Genomic DNA, 16605 nt, shown 5'->3' on the forward strand with positions numbered 1-16605 from the left:
ATCAATGTAGGAAATGTCCCAAGAACTTTACACAGATAGAAGAAAAAAAATAAAAAGAATATTGGAGCAGATGTTAAGCAATATAGCACAAGAGGTAGAAAAGGTGGCTGACAGCTTAGTTAAGTGATCAAGGAGACTGTTATAATTTATAATACATCACAGCCTTCAAAGCACAGAAAGCAGTTTCTGGACAAAATGGTGAAATAAAAAGTCATGAAGGTGAAATGGTTCTGAATACCCTATTTTTCCTCTGCTGCCTCCACGTTTTACCCTCCAAAAACACTAATCTGTTCAAGATAATAACACCTACATCCTGTCATGAAAGTACCAACTACTCCTTAGCCTAGCCCTTGCTGATCTATATATGTTCTCTGTTGATTGACACAATGAATTTAGTTTGACTTCAAAATAACACTCTAGCTTTGTAGTCCTGATCATCCACTAACTCTTATTGACTCCTCACATTCTGTTCCTCTGAACTGAATGCCTTGTGTTTCCTCCACCCTACCATCGACCACTGCCCATCATTTAAAATGTGGAGATGCCAGCATTGGACTGGGGTAAATACAGTAAGAAGTCTCACAACACCGGGTAAAAGTCCAACAGGTTTATTTGATAGTAAACGCCACAAGCTTTCGGAATGCTGTTCCTTCATCAGGTGATAATCAGGTGACAATACACACCTCTTTAACCTATGCTTAATGCTATCTCCACTCACATTGTCTGCACCTTTAAAACTTGAATAGCAGATTAGCTGTAAAAACACACCTTCTAATCAGTATTCTGTAAACCGTGTGTGCCTTTATACGCCCTGTTTCTGATCAGAACTCTCCACTCACCTGATGAGGGAACAGTGTTCCAAAAGCTTGTGGTGCTTACTATCAAATAAACCTGTTGGACTTTAACCTGGTGTTGTGAGACTTCATACATCATTTAAAACACAGCATTCAGCCACTTCCACCATACAATCAAATTCCCCATCTAAATCCTATCATCTTTCCCTAACCTTTTTTGACTAAAATGTACTCCAAAATTCTCACGACAAACCCTTTCTGCATTTTCTCCGTTTGCTTGGGCAGTTTTCTAATTTAAGGTACGGTGTACATGCATGTCTGTGCTATTGGTAACTGCAGTTAACTATGTAAATTTACAGTACACGAGTTACTCAAAACACACTGGGCATGAACTCCAGCAGCAGTACAATCAAATTAACAAAACAGAGGAAAAAATACAATGGGCCAAATATTCAGTATCACAAAACTAACAAAATATTATCAAAATTGACTTTACTTTTTATTTTAATTTGTAAAATTGAAGTTTATTTATTGGTCACAAGTAGGCTTACATTCAAACCGTAATGAAGTTACTGTGAGAATCAGGTTTATAACCTGAAGAATTAACAGACCATTTTGCCAGATGTGCCTCATCGATAGAGTTCCTGTCTCAGAAATTTGCAGTAAGGAACAGTGAAGAAGTCGGTTCTTTAAATTGGAATTGAACAATGTTCAATCCAACCAGTATTCCTTAGTAAATCATGCAACACTCCTGTGCACCAAAGACAATTTGAAGAAAACAGTCACAAATTAGAGATCATGCCTATACTTTTTAACTAGCTGCTGGAACACATTTAAAAGGAACTGTTAAGATGACAAAATTAATTGTGGTACTCAAGTATTGGTGCCAGCTTTCTCCGCCCTTCTCTACAGTGCAACACAGTAAACTGAAAATTAATGACTGTAAACAAGATGGATGAGATAATGAAATTCTTATTTATTTTTCCCTAGGTACCAGCAAGCCCTACAGTACTTTGCTAGATGGCCACTCAACATGCTTGAGCTCAGTTACTTTTAGATCTCATTTGGAAGTTTTTTTTAATGCAACGGGGTATTGAGCATCAAGCTTTAAATGTGTTGCATTTGTTAAGACCAGTCTGGTTTACAATGTTTTCCTGGCAGTCACTCTTACAGAATTATACAAGTTTATAATGCAGTTAGGCTAGTTGCAGGAGCCTGTACACTCGAAACTTAGGACACAAGCACTCCTCTAAGGCTATTCTGAAAACATCTAACCCACAGACTGCAATCAGTAAGGATAGGCCACAACACCACCTCCATGATCATCCTCAATACTGGTACTCCACAAGGCTGTGTCCTCAGCCCCTTACTTTAGTCCTTATACACCTATGACTGTGGCCAAATTCCCCACAAACTTGATTTTCAAGACACCACCGTCAAACAATGACGAGACGGAGTACAGGAAAAAGATGGAGAATCTGGTGAACTGGTGCAACGACAATAATCTCTCCCTCAACGTCAACAAAATGATGGAGCTAGTCATTGATTTCAGGAAGTGTAATGGAGGACATGCCCCTGTCTACATCAATGGAGATGAAGTAGAAATGGTCAAGAGCTTCAAGTTTTTAGGTGTCCAGATCGCCAACAATCTGTCCTGGTCCCCCCACGCTGACACTATAGTTAAGAAAACCCACCAATGCCTCTACTTTCTCAGAAGACTAAGGAAATTTGACATGTCCGCTACAACTCTCACCAACTTTTACAGACAGCATTCTTTCTGGTTGTATCACTGCTTGGTATGGGTCCTGCTCTATCCAAGACCTCAAGAAAATACAAAGGGTTGTGAACAAAAGCCCAGTCCATCATGCAAACCAGCCTCCCACCCACTGACACTGTCTACACTTCCCACTACCTCGGGAAGGCAGCCAGCATAATCAAGGATCTCACGTACCCTAGACATACTCTCCTCCACCTTCTTCTGTCACGTAAAAGATACAAAAGTCTGAGAACACGTACCAGCTGACTTAAGAACAGCTTCTTCCCTGCTGCCATCAGACTTTTGAATGGACCTAGCTTGCACTAAGTTGATCTTTCTCTACACCCTAAATATGACTGTAACACTATATTCTGCACACGCTCCTTTCCTTCTCTACGAATGGTATGCTTTGTCTGTGTAGCACACAAGAAACAATACTTTTCACTGTATCCCAACATGTGACAATAATAAATCAAATCAAAAAAATCTTTACATAGGATATATGGCACAGAGGCAGACCATTCGGTCAGACCAGTTCATGCAGATGTTTATGTTCTGCTCAAGCCTTCTCCCAACTTTTCTCATCCAAATCTATCATTGCAACCCTTAATTCCTTTCTCCCTCAAAGGCTTGTCCAACCTCCCCACAAATGCATTGGTATTATTTGCTTTGGCTGCTCCATGGTAACAAATGCCACATTTTGCTATTCTAGAACATAGAAAAACTACAGCACAAACAGGCCCTTCGGCCCACAAGTTGCACCGAACATATCCCTACCTACTAGGCTTATCTATGACCCTCTATCTTACTAAGTCCCATGTACTTATCCAAAAGTCTCTTAAAAGACCCTAGCAAATCCACATATTCTATGGATAAAATAATTTAATCTCGATTCCCTTAATATAAATATTCGCTCTGATGTGGCCAATGCTGGCTTGGCCACCATTTATTGCCCATCGTTAATTGCCCTCGAAAATGAGGTGGTGAGCAAACTTCTTGAACCACTGTATTCCATGTGGTGTAGGTACATCCACAGTTGTGTTAGGGAAGTTTCCAAGAATTTGGCCTAGCAACAGTGAAAAAATGTTGATATATTTCCAAGTCAGCATCAGGGTTGGTTTGGAAGGGAAATTCCAGGTATGGTGCTCCAATGCATCTACTTCCTTTGTCCTTCTCGTGGTCCTGGGTTTGGAAGGTGAGTTCCTGTAGTGCAACTTGTAGACGGTATACACTGCTGCCAATATGCAATGGTTGTGTAGGGAGCAAATGCGTGTGGATGCTGCTTTGTCCTGGATGGTGTCAAGTTTCTTCAGTATTGTTGGATCAGTGTCCATCCAAGCAAGTGGAAAGTACTTCATCACACCCCTGACTTGTACCTTGCAAATGGTGGACAGGCTTTGGGGAGTCAGGAGGCAGGTTACTTACCGCAGGATTCCTAGCCCCTAACCTGCTCTTGTAGCCACAGTATTATATGGCTAGTCCAATTTAGTTTCTAATCAATGATTACCCCCTCAGAACATTGATAGTGGGGGATTCAGCATGGCAGTATCATTGAATGTCAAGGAGACAAGTTAGAATCTCTCTTGGAGATGGTCATTGCCTGGCACTTGTGTAGTGTAACTGTCAATTGCCACCTCAAGCCTGAAAATTGCCCAACTTGCGCTGCAATTGCATTGGACTGCTTCAGTATCTGAGGGCTCATTATGGTGCTGTACACCGTGGCATCATCAGCGAACACCCCACCTCTGTCCTATTCTGCTGCTGATGGCCCTCAGCATCTCATACTTGTCCAGCTTGAATTTGATCATTCTGATGGAAATCTATCCCATTTAGTACAGTGGTAGCATGATACAACATGGAGGGTATCCTCAATGTGAATATGGGATTTTGTCTCCATACTGACACTGTCATGGACGGTTGCATTTGCAACAGGTAAATTAGTGAGGAGAAAAGTCAAGTAGTTTTTCCCCACTTTTTGGTTCCCCACCATCTGCTGCAGATCCAATCTATGTCTTTCAGGTCAGCAGTGGAATTTCCTTCCTGAACCTCACCATCTCTCTTCCCCCTTTAATGCTATTCCTTAAAACAAACTCTAATGGAGTTTTTGGTCACCTGTCCCAATACCACCTTATCTGGTTGGGTAGCAAATTCCTATTTAATATCTTGGGACATTTTACTTGAGTGCTTTCAGTGAGGCACAGATGTGGGTTTCAGCAACAAATGAACTGAGGCAGAATTGGTGGAGGGCAATGTCAAGGAGGTGGAAATAAGCACTATGTGGTGGCACTGATGCATGTTTCAAAGCTCATCTCAGGGTCAGATATGACACCAAGGGCTGTAAACAGTCTGGTTTAAGCCTCAGACAGTTGCCAAGGAGAGAGGGATGCAGTCAACAGCTATGGATTGACTATTGTAGTGGGGAATGAAGACAGTGGCATATTTGCTGGAGGAATTCTCTGTTCATCCAGTACTGGATGTCAGACAAGCAGGCTTACAATTTAGACAGAGTAGAGGGTGTTAGTATTTTCAGATGATGTCACCAAGAGGCGGCACACAGATGAGAAACAAGAGGGGGCTAAGGATATCATACCTATGTACGTGTTTGTGGGCAGTATTAAGCTTGTCACAGTTGGCAAAGTATACAATGAATGTCTTAAGTTTTCACTGGTTGGTTGTGTCATTAACAAAGTATCTCAGAGGAACTAAATTAAATTTTGTTATATGGTTTTGTAACAGGGATGAAACTTGCTAATTGATTTGAGTTAAAAAAATCTGCTAAAAAGAATTTCCTTCTTTCCCTTCTTTACTTATCATTATCCAGAGAAAGGTATTAGATTTCATATCTAGTCACTCGGAAGATTGCTAATTATAGTGGAAATGGGATGGCATGACATCCCACTGAGGACGTTTAAACACATTTCTAGTAAAGGTCAGAAATGTCCCCTGAATAAGCCACACAAATCAGATCAGCCAAATCTCATTTTATTGCACTAGTCTCACAAGAAGGACCTTTTGGTAAAACCTGATGAATGCAAACAACAAATGGTCATATTTATACACCATTGAGTGCAGCTTCAGTTCAATGCTGACTTTTGTTCGGGGTAAATGTGATTAATCACTGTAGATTTTTCATCGAAATGGAGTTTGCAGCCAGAGACTAATTTAGTTACAAAGGCCAGAAGAAATGTTTAACCTTCCCTTATTCATTATAAGCATTTCAAAATGTTGCTCAGCAAAATCAAGAGTTCCTGCAATTAAACCCACCAAGAAACTGACCCACAGTCAATCTAATGCACCAGTACATGGGAACTTTGATCTCCTTGCCTGCTATATGAACTTGTCCCCTCAACAAATTTCAATCTGTTGTGCAGACTTCCCATTCTTCAGTACAACAAATGATTGATACTCCAAAGAGCTGCAGAAGCTGAATATATTCAAGGCCGAGATAGACAGAGTTACGGGGAACAGGCACGAAAGTGGAGCTGAGGCCCAAATTAGACCTGCCAGATCTTTCTGAATGACAGAGCAGGGTTGAGGGGCTGTGGGGACTGTTCGTGCTCCAATTTCTGTGCATAAAGAGTCAAAGACATCCTGCAGTGACTCTGAATCTTTTGAACTTTGACAATAGCTGAGAAACACCAATTAATTCAACGTGCTGTCCTGATAGCAATTTAATGCTACTTGTATATGAAAACCATACTGAGCTGGTTGCTTTTCCCCTACTTTAACACGACAATTACAATTTCCATCATATCTATTATATTAATGCTGATTTTACATTATTAAGAGAGCATAGCTATTCGGTGAACATGGTTACTGTGTTGACATTCTATACTATCCATATGACAGAGCTTTATATTTCAATACATACCATGATCACTCTTGAAAGATTACAGAATCAAAAAAAATTCAGAGTATCATTTATGGCACTGCAAGACATGCTATTTATAACATTGACAGGTAAGTAGACACAAAGAACAAGCCACAAACTTAAGCTACATCTGGAACGATTACAAGTCACACTGCAACTGCATGGGTCCGGTCTATTTATAGATGGTCTGAGTAAACTCCACAGTCAATGCCGAGGCAGCAGCTGGAAAGAAGCTATAAATTCTTGAGCTGTTGGTTTGCAAAGATCCTCACTTCCCTCCACCCTCCCAAATAAAAATAGCAAGCATTCTGTTAACAAACAAAACGGCCAAATAGATGAACTTGTATGTGAAAAAACTCAAACACATTTATTTAGGAACATATTTAGAATTTTACTAATTCCAACAAATTACATTTTTAAATGGAAACAAAAAACTTTTAAAAGATTTTGCACACTGGCTGTACCTACTATTATATAAGAAACAATTACATTCCTCTGCTCACATAATGCGTCATTTGTAAATTCTTTCCCTGCTCATTTTTCCACTCATTATTCTCCTCCCAGCCAATGGGGAAAGTGGCCAAAATGTGACGCAAATGCAACTGCCAATATCACTGCTCTGTGATTGAAATGTTTCTTTTGAGCTTCAATGGTTGAGTGGGTAAATGCACAACATAATGGAGTATTAAGCCAGGCACACAAGTTCAGTTTTCAACCTTTGCAGAATTTGCACTATGTGGCTATCTAGTAACCCCTACTTTGAAAGTGTGTGGGAGAACAGCAGCATTGGACCTGGCTGTGATAATTTCACGAAGTCAAGAAGCAGAAAGATTTAGGGAGAAAATTCCAGAGTTTAGGGCATAGGCAGCTGAAGGCACGGCCACCACGTGTGATTGAATATGGGATGTGAAGAGGACAAAATTGGGGAGATGAGGGTTGTACAAGTTTATGACAGAGAAATGGGACCATGGAAGGATTTGAAAAGATGAGAATTTTAAAACTGAGCTATTGCCAGACGTGGAGCTAGTGTAGGTAGGCCAGCACAGGACATAGTACGAGTTTGGAGAAGGACAACAGGGTTTTGGATGTAAGGTGGGATATCCAGCATTCTGGTAATTTTGAGGATAGAAAAACACAACACAAATGGGAGTAGACCACACAGCATATCAAGCCTGCTCCACCATTCAAAGCAATCACTTGAGCTTCAAAGAGGGAGTATTAAAAGCAACTGATGGGTGACAGTGGTTCGCACCGCTGGTTCACAGCATCTGTGACCTGGGTTTCATTTACGGCTTGGGTTACTGTCTGTGCTTTCTCCCTGTGGGTTTCCTCTGGGTGCTCCAGTTTCCTCCCAAAGTCTGAAAAATGTGCTGGTTAGGGGCACTGGCCATGCTAAATTCTCTCTGTGAACCCAAATAGGTGCCGGAGTGCAGTGACTAAGGGATTTTCACAGTAGTTTCATTACCGTGTTAATGTAAGCCTACTTGAGACAAAACCTTAAACATAAAACGGAATCTCAAAAGCTTCTATAAAGGATACTTATGGTAAAAAGGTGGCAATAGGTGGAATAAGAGCTATTAGGGACAAACAAAAAAGGGATTTACGCACAGAGGCAAAGGTGAAGCTGAAGTGCTAAATAAATGTTGCATCTGTCTTCACCAAGATGCTACCCACGCCATGGTAAAAGATGATTCCAATACTGGGTGTATTTAAAAGTAAACAGCTGGTGGTTTTGGATAGCTTATCTGTAGTTAAATATACTTTTCTTTTCTTCTTTTCGCTATAGCATTTAATTTTATTTGCAACCTCAACGGACTTTTCTTTTATTTTTTTTTGCAGAGCAGTACTTTTCTGTGTAGCTTACCAAGCAGTCTCAATTAAAGCCTTTGTCTGTTTTCCTTTTTTTTCAGGAACTATTTTTGGTGGATTTTGAACCTGTCTTCTCCACTCCTTTTCAGTGGTTTGATAATCTATTATGTTTTCACTTCTGTGCACTCTCTTTCGTGTACAAGGACTGCAGCTGTCTTAAGTATGTTTCTGCAAAGGGCTTTGGTGAACCAATCTTAAGATGTCTACTTCTAGAGGCAGCCTTATGGCATAATAACGTGACTAAGAAAGCCAAAGGAATCAGACACACTATATTTCAAAACTTAGCATGAGTTTCATTGTTTTAACCCCCAAATCACTCCCAGATGATTAGATACTGGGAAGTACAGGTCCTGAGACGGCTGACAGTAACATTTGGTGGTATTGGATAAGACAATGATAGACAACCTAGTTAGTACAAAGCTGAATTGTGCAATGCTAGAGTTTTGAAAGAAGCTGAAGCCTCAAAAGACACAAAATAAACTTGATTACAATTTTTCATCAGGTTGTCATGATAGAGTGCATGTAAATTTGGTATACACATGAAATGGGAAAAAAAAATTGAAGGAAGGTTTTGAATCTGGTTCAATTTCTGTTTTTGTGTTCACTTTTTAATTAGAAATGTGCACCACAAAAGTGACGAATGACTTGTGACATGACGGACATGAACATGGTGCTGGCATACTATGCTTAACGTATCATCAGCAATTCCTCATGGTATTGCTCATGGTCTAATGATATTTTATAAGGGCATAAGTTGGATACAACGTAATTCTGAAAGATTTTCTCATTGGCTAACTACATGAGTAGTAAGGAAACAATTCAGCTCCGTCCCTGAAAAGTTGATATTTACTGTGTTTGAGGCACACTTGAGCCAGAAATACTCACAACGCTGCTGCCCACAACTGTCTGCATTGAAAATGTTTTCCAGATGGCTTTCATTTCCACGTGATTATTTCCTGGATGAAGAAGCCTGCTTTTGTTTAAGTCAGGCGGCCACAGTGACTCTGTGGCTGCCATTCCCCCTCCAATGAAATGATGTCATTTCCTGCCTATTTGCATCATTTTCAGACAGCAGCCTCTCTCTAATCCTAGGAACACAGATGCATAGCAAAGGACCTTCACTGAAGCAATTTTCATTTCATCCATTCAGATTCAAAGATCATGCATTAGTGCAGGCTTTGAAAACAGACTAGTTTTGGATTTGAGAATGCCAAAATATTACAGAAATATCCAAACATTTCGGCTTTGGGAGTTGCCATAAAACCTTCTGGAGCAAATTAATATTTGTATGAATTTGCACACACAGTTTAGGATGTAGATACCAACATGCTTTAAAATGTATTCTATCATTCAGAGAATAGCACTTTCCAAACCCACACAAAATTCAAACCAAGAGATACCAGCACATATTAGAACGGTGTGCCATGACTTGAAAGTTTCATATGGTCCATAAGCACTGCTGGCTGAGGGTACAGAATCTCACATGCCATCACCAGTCCATAACACATGATGTTTAAAAGTAACACGTAACCAATCGGTTCACGAGCTTCTTCTTCTAATGCAGCAGATCTAAAAACATGACATGGATCTTTCCGAAAAGTTAAAAGGTTTCTGGTAAAGCTTTTAGTTCCAACACTGCTGTGTTTTTAATTACAGATCCGTCCGACAGATCTGAAGCCTGCTCTAACATTCAAAGATATTCTCTCTGTGTCTGTGGGTTTCCTTTGGGTGTTCCAGTTTCTTCCCACAGTCCAAAGATGTACAGATTAGGTTGATTATCCATGGTGAAAAATGATTTCTATCTATCCTATCAAATCACATCAACATTTTAAATACATCAGTAAGATTACAGCTTAACTTTTAAACACATCAGAATACAAGACATATTTGTGGAACCTATCCTTATATTTTACTCTTAACTTTTGGCATCATTCAGGCACATCTGTATTGTATCCATTCTAGCATCAATATATCTTATTTCAAGGTTTGGTGACCAAAACAGAACACCACATTCCAGATTGAGCCTCACTAAGGCTCTGCGCACAATGCAAGTATGAGTTTTAAATTCCAATCCTTTGTGTACCTGTCCACTACCTTTTAAGTGATTTTTTTTTACATGGACACCCAAATCCCTTGGCCCTTCACAGCTCCTCCTCTCTGTCCATTACAAAAGTATTCTGATTTTTCTATCCCAAATCTAAGGTGGATCATTTCACACTTCCCATTTGTCCTACAAAAATTTCCATGACAAGTACATAAAAAAAATTACAAAATATCGTAGATAGGATATATATTTTTGGATGGATCGCTACCAGAGAAATCATGGAAATAAATTGTGTATGCTTTTCTAAAAGACAAGTGGGTCAGAGTTTCTGGTAGCTCAGCGGGAGAGAGAAACCATTGAAGAACTTAAGTATTATTCCTTATTGGTGAAATATGCTCTCTTTTTAACAGACAGTTTTTTTTCAACTGTATATCTATCATACTGACAAGTAGACAGAATTAGTTTAGTCGTCACCATGAAGGCAAAAGAATTAATAGTTGTACAAAAAAATTGAAGAAATTTCATGATAGATTATTTTTGTTTATTAGCATCACAAATAGGCTTACATTAACACTGCAACGCAGTTACTGTGAAAATCCCCTGTAAAATAATTGCAAGTATCAATTGTTTACCCATGGATAATGTCAAGGGGCTCTGAAAGTGGCAGAATCAGGTCCTAGTCTTACTCAATGTCCCACAAAGAGTTTAATAGCAACTGTTAGCAACAGCCAATAAGAATGTATTGTACCCCTCCAGCATGGTGAGATTTAAATAGGAACACTCCCCTCTTGATTTCAGAGCAGACTCCTAAGCATTACAAATCAGTCACAGGAGCTAGACCTGACGTGATGAATTGTTATGGACAATCATTGTTTAAGCATCACAAGGTGGAGGAGTACAGCACATTCTTATCAGTGATTGCTCCATTCTATTACAGTTATAAACTATCAAAGATAAATAACTCAATTACAAACTCCCAAATGTCTCTGTGGAGGGATTAAAAAAAGGTGCTGGAACAAATAAGCAGCAACTGACTCGTATTGATAGCAGTGTTTTTTTCAAGCAAAGTTAAGAATATGTGGCCAACTCAGTAGGTCACAGAAAACATTGACAAGCCGACCTGCACTATAAGTGTGCCCCATTAATATAACATTTCCCCTTCATATCAAGATTTCCCAAACTTTTGGATTTCATCATACCAAACACAACTAACCAAGACCCTGGATTCTGCAGCTTTTTAATGTGCTTTTAGAGTCTCCTTGTTTTTATTGCTCCTATGAGAAAACATTATTATTGCCTCCATGCAGCAGCATTCACTCCCCAAAATAAACTTTTTTTTGAGAATTATTGGAGCAAGCTAACATCTTGCACTCTCTGGCAGAAATAGGCTACCATTCATTATGTGGAAATCAAATGCACACATGGAAAGGACATGAGACTGCACATGCCTAAGTCTGGAATATACTCAGATCAAGAAACATGAATTAATTTATCAATAGAGGGGAATTTTCTTTGTAAAACCTTTAAAATAAAAACAAAACTGTGCATCTAGGTCAGGCTTTCCCAAATGAAATAATTAAGTTAGTACCAATAAAGGGTTAACAAGTTGGGAAACTACTGGTGTAGCAAGACTATGTTCAAAGTTAATACAGCACTAGAAATTACAGATCAAAGGGGTCACCAAGCAAAAACAGAATAGATTATAAAATGCAAACTCACTTTAAAACTAAATTGAATTTGAAGAAAGTACACATTACAAACTACGTTGACCAAATGATTTAGCAGATTGCACTTTGTTCAGTGTTAATATGGTACTAGTATAGTAATGAGAGATCAAAGGGGACTACCATGCAAAAACAGAATAGAAAATAGAAATCAATTGTTTTCTGCAATCATTTTTTTAAAGCAACAAGATTTAAATACTGCTAACAATGAAAGAGAATACAAACTGTTAAACATTTTACGTTTTCACAAGTTTGGCAGAAGGCAGATTGTGGGTCATTGCTGCTCTGTTGCATTTAAAAGCAGAATGGCAACAGCACCAAATCATATCTTGGTTCATCACTATTGGCTTTTTCCAAGTTCCAGTCCACCCCAATTTTAGGCCAGGTCTATATTCAGGTGGCCAAAGCTCCCATCCTAAACAAGGAGATGGCAAACCAGTCTTACATTCTCAATTTACTTAGGGATAGTGAATGCAAGGACCCACCATAGGCAAAACTTCCAAGATGAATATACTACAAGCCCTAAAGGAATTAGATACTTCATACACTTTAAGCACTCAACTCAAACACTTCATGCTTCAAATTCCTATACATAGCAGTATACAACATTTATTATAGTGTTTTTAATGTAACAAAATGCCCCAAGATGCTTCACTGGAGCATTATAAAACAAAATATAACATTGAGCCACAGAAGGAGATTTTAGGCCAGTTAACTGAAATCTCAGCAAAGAGGTTGGCTTTAAGTTGTGTCTTAAAAGAAGAAAGCAAGATAGAAATGGAGAGAGCTGCTAGGAGGGAATTCTAATGCTTAGAGTTCAGACATCTGAAAGTTTAACCAGCAATGATGGAGCCATTAAAATCAGGACTGTTCAAGATAGAATTAAATGAATGGAAATATTTCACAGGGCTGTGGGGGGATTACAGAAACAGGGAGGGGGCAAAACCATTGAGGCATTTGAAAACAAAAATGAAAAATTTCAAAGTAATGACGAACTGGGAACCAATGTAGATCAGTGACAGAGAGGTGATAGGTGAACAGGATTTTGCATGAGTTAAGACAGTTAAATTTTTGGATTACCTCAAGTTTATGGAAGGTAGAAAGTGGGAGGCCAGGCAGGAATGCATTGGAATAGTCAAGTCTTGATGTTAGCAAAGGCATAAATGAGTGCTGCAAATCTAACTCCATGAGTAGCAAGTGACTTAAAGAACTTTCTACATTACTGAGCTGAACTTGCTCAAAACTGTTAAAGCAGAAAAATAAAGTTTCCAGTTTTTAGACTTCAACAGAAAGAAGCTCAGTGCTCCTTTCCCCTCGCTGCCCCCATCAAATTAATAAATCTCAATTATCCAAAAGTCCACATGAAACATCAGAGATCTCCCTCCACTGGTTGATTTAAGCCTTATTACCATTGTTCCTTTTCCCAGGCTGCTGGGACCCAGAACTCAACTATTGAAATGTTGCAAAATTTTAAAAACCTCCTGAAGCATGGTGAACAGAGATATTTCATTGTACTTAATTTGCACATCATAAGGCAGTGCATGAACGTAATTTAAAAATACAGAGTACAGAGTATGGCACCAATACTTCTCCTTTATCATACAGTAGCTGCCAACCATACCCTCACAACAAAGACATCAGGGAAGTTATCTTACACGATCTGCTATTTCACAAATGACAGCTCAGAAGCTTGTGCAGGAATGACTTTTGGACATTCCTGCGTTACAACGTAGAACACTACAGCACAAACAGGCCCTTCAGCCCACAAGTTGCGCCGATCATATGGATATGTTAGCTGTCTGGTTTTGTACCTAAAGAGTGAAATCACGAAGTATTTTTTCAAAGAGTACAGGAGAGTGAAAATCTGGAACTCTATCCAGTATAAGTAGATTTTTGTATCAAGAGTTAGGGAGTTGAAGTAAAGCTCAGTGGCAAACAGACTCGAGGGGCTGAATGGCTCACTCCTGTTCCCATGCTTGTTCTGTAAACAACACAGTGGATGTAATATAACTGGATTTTCAGAAATATATAATTAACAGTAACAGTAATAGACTTGTTGCAAAGATGAAGGCCGTGGCATGAAAGGTAAAGTGGTAGCTTCAATAAAACTATAGCTGAAGGCCAGGGTGGATGGCTATTTCTCAAATTAATTAGATGCTGCCAATACTGTGCCCCAGCATTTTTTGCTGAGAGTTCAGTGAAAGCAAATACTCCAATATACTAACAATTCTTAAATGTGGGGAATGAGACAAAAATAAAGAACAACGGGAGCACATAATGCGTGACAAAGGCAAATCAGCAGATTGATGCATTTTGTAAAATGGCACATTTTGGGAGAAGAACAAGGAATGGAAATATCCATTAAACAGTGGACGTAATAGATAGATCCAAAGAACAAAAGCAAACAAAGTCACAGGAGAAAAAAAGCCATAAAAAGAAAAATTACATTCTTGATTTCCTATACTCAGTAAAAATAAGAGTTGGGTTATGAATCTGTAAAAGGCATTGTCAAGGCCTCATCTAGAGAAGTGTGTGTAGATCTGGGCTCCCCAAGAATCATGGGGAAAGTGCAGTTAAGGTTCATCAAGATACCACTGATAATAACAGGAGAGGATTTGTGAGGCTAAATTTGAAAAACAAAACAAGATGTATTAACTATAGCAGAGAAGGTTAAAAGGGGAATGGAACTGAAGTGTTAGAAAATAGAGCAAGATTTCTAGTAGACCATGAATTGGTTAAAAGTTAAAGATCAGCACTAAAATCAAAGGCGAGGTCAGAAGAATCTTTTCCACGCAATGGGTTATCAAAATGGACACCCCATGACCACAAGAGGCCATTGAAATTAAATAGGTCAAAATGTTTAAGAGAAAATTTGATAAGTGTTAAAGAAAAATATTAGAAAATGACATAAGAACAGAATATACATATATGGTAAACGCCAAGAAGGAACAGACACTGGCACATGCCAAATCACTTCCATCTGCATTTAAGTATCCAGGTGTTAATACGTTGCTTCAAAGAAAAACTCAGGAGCAGAATCTAAGACAATCAAGGGATAACTGAATTGAAGGCTGACGGTTTATAATGATACCCTTCAAAGTTTGGCAAAATTATCTTGGTAAGCAATAGAGGGTGTTAGATTGAAAGGGAACAGGACAGAGCAAAACAACAGCTTTCTGTGAAGAAAAATATGTTTTCAATATCAGTTGCAACTCATGAACAAGGCATGACTACAGACATTTATATCTAAAGGCCAACCAACTACAACGCTTTCTGCACAATTTTAGTTCATATTATAAGAGCGCTCCACATAAGAAAATTGAAATTAAATCACAACTTCAGGTCAAAGGCAAAATAATTCCCCACAATTCTGAAATCCCATATCCCTTGAAACTCAAGAAAAAAGATGAGAAATGGAAATGAATTATCAAAATACAATGCTTAATGTAAATACTATAAAGACTATAAATGTTGTCTAATACATTGTCTAATGTGACAAATCAGTCACAGATGCATGGCAAACTGAAGCCCTTCATTTTCTGAGCCACACAACATTGAGTTGTTTTACTGAGATCTGGAGGGCTCTCTTATCAGCACTGTCAAAAGAAGTGTCCTTCCAAAGTACAGCTGTCTGTTGGTTTTCAAACTTTTCTTGGGCAAACTAGTGAAACAGGGGATGATAAATGATTATCTTGTTTTAGTTTGGCTGCTGGTGGGCAGCAGATTTTGCAAAACAATGGAGGTACCCAAACATGGAACATAACTGCATGGCTGTTAATGAGGAGTGAAATGTACAATTGTGGCAAGCCGGGGCACTGCAGCCACATTCAAATGTGTTCAGTCTTCATTGTTAAAGGAGATGATTGAAAGGAACGGGGAGCCATCAGCAAAAAAGATTATAGGAGGTGAGCCATGAGTCAAAGGTCTACTAAACGTCTGGATACTATGCTTGGAAATGGCAGACAATAGAGTGTAGGCGTGGCAAGACTCAAGGATTCAGAAGCCAATATATAGAGATGTCTTTTTTCTGAATCTCCCAGGATATAAATTCTGATAAAAAGGGGAGAGTTTACTCTTGAGGAATTTTTTTAAAAAACTGGAGCACACTGTTAGAAACAGAACACTTTACTTGTCACTATGCTTTAAGAGTGCATATCAAGCAGGCTTTCATTTTGGAATGGTTGAATTGCAAGACCCTTTTGAAGCTCTTCTCCTAATCTGGCAGTGGATGTAGCAGTTTGGATTGCTGATGGTTTAAAAACTCAAATCTATTTTCAAAAGATTTTCTTCCATTAATATTGCAAACATTTTGTATCATCTGGCCTCTCTCAAGGTCAAACTAAACAAACAAACCCAAGTTAAATCAGGACAAAGTAAAACGGGTAACTCCCCAAAGGAAGGGGAATAGCCCAGACAAAATCAAAGTAGAAAGGAAACTTGAAAACATCAAATTAAAATGTGATTATCAGGGTCAATAATGCACCCCAGCCCCTGTGGTGCCCAAAAGGGCACTGAAGGAGTCAACTGCGCCCGTGGACACTGCATGC

General features: G+C 39.0%; 1 protein-coding gene across 3 annotated transcripts in view; it reads right to left on the minus strand.

The window, feature by feature from the left end:
- Positions 1-16605, minus strand: part of bmpr1aa (bone morphogenetic protein receptor, type IAa) — a 225358-nt gene that overhangs the window by 112813 nt on the left and 95940 nt on the right. The window lies entirely within an intron of this gene.

Source organism: Carcharhinus amblyrhynchos, chromosome 31 (genome assembly GCF_965287045.1).
Source record: "Carcharhinus amblyrhynchos chromosome 31, sCarAmb.v2.hapA, whole genome shotgun sequence".
Taxonomy (NCBI): Eukaryota; Metazoa; Chordata; class Chondrichthyes; order Carcharhiniformes; family Carcharhinidae; genus Carcharhinus; species Carcharhinus amblyrhynchos.